Genomic DNA, 1,530 nt, shown 5'->3' with positions numbered 1-1,530 from the left:
TAATGACAAATGATTTCTGAACATCAAAAATGCCTTATGATACACCACCATATCATAATTCTGATGCCAGTGACATATAAAAAATGTGAGAATTTCATACTGGGAGTAGAACCAGTCCTTTTCTTGCATTACTGTAATGACAGAATATATTTTCATTAGCAAGATAGAAAAAAAACTATATGTGATAATTAAATCAAAAAAATCTTTTATTTATTTCAATTCTAGTGCCAAAACTACTTTGGTAAAAATATTACAAGCATTTAAAACCATGTCTTTTTATAACCTTCAACTCTAAAATAAGGATTTTTTTCACTAGAATCAAGAGTACCAAAGGAAATATACTCAACAAGAATATAATTAGCCTATTTTAAAGATTTTATTTATTTATTTGACAGAGAGAGAGATAGCGAGAGCAGGAACACAAACAGGGGGAGTGAGAGAGGGAGAAGCAGGCTTCCCGCTGAGCAGGGAGCCCGATGCAGGGCTTGATCCCAGGACCCTGGGATCATGACCTGAGCCTAAGGCAGATGCTTAATGACTGAGCCACCCAGGCACCCCAATTAGCCTATTTTATACCCCAATATTTTTATGAGAGAAGTCATATTGGCTTTATAAAAAAAAAAGTAACAGTGGACGCAAAACTCATTAGGGAGCAAGTGATGGATTTTAAAATACACTAGAAGAATTTAAGTGTAAAACGTTATGTTTTGTTGAGGAAAGTTACATTTAAATCCAGGATTGATTCAAACTGAGAAAAACAGCAAATATAAACATGACAAAGATGTTTAAAGAAAAAAGGTTTGGGAGAACGTTTTTATACATTGACTTTTCATGCTGAAAATAGAAACCACAAAGCAGAGAATAATAAAACAACTGGATACTACAACAGAATTAAATGTAAAATCGGTATATGTGGAATATTTTTATCACATATTCACCTTAGTATGAAATTGAGTAATAATAGAAATTCCTAAAATATTATGAAGAAAGTATTTGGTGTTGTGTATGAAATTCCACATATAGCTGACATTCTCTCTTTTATGAACATAGATAACTACCAATTCCTTTTGAGTATTATTTGATCTTTTATTTTGTTGTCATGATAATGGTCTCAGTGAATCCACTTTAGGACCTTACAATTAACTCAACCGGGACTCAATAGTTTACTAAGATTAGGGCTATAGTCTGTGAGTTAAGGAAAAAATATTTCATGCAAAGAACTAAAAGAACATTTGGCAAATTAAAATAAGATAAAGCTCCAATGACATCATGTCACTTTTATCATGGGTTTGAATTTAAACCACACTAAAATTTAACCTAAAATGTGTAACTTAGACTTAGTGTATTAGTTATGCCCAAGGGCAACATCCAACATTATTTTGTTATTATCAATTATATTTTTTTCCGTTAAGTGAGCATAAACTTAATTCTCAGAAACTCCATAATTACAAACTAAAATGTTCACAAGGAAGTGGCATATAGTGAATGTGTATTGAAATAGGGATAAGACAAGATGACACTGATCCCAAC

This window comes from Eumetopias jubatus, unplaced genomic scaffold (assembly GCF_037043125.1).
Source record: "Eumetopias jubatus isolate StellerSeaLion01/CBP00866 unplaced genomic scaffold, mEumJub1_p1.0 scaffold_7, whole genome shotgun sequence".
NCBI lineage: Eukaryota > Metazoa > Chordata > Mammalia > Carnivora > Otariidae > Eumetopias > Eumetopias jubatus.
This window is presented reverse-complemented; position numbering follows the sequence as displayed.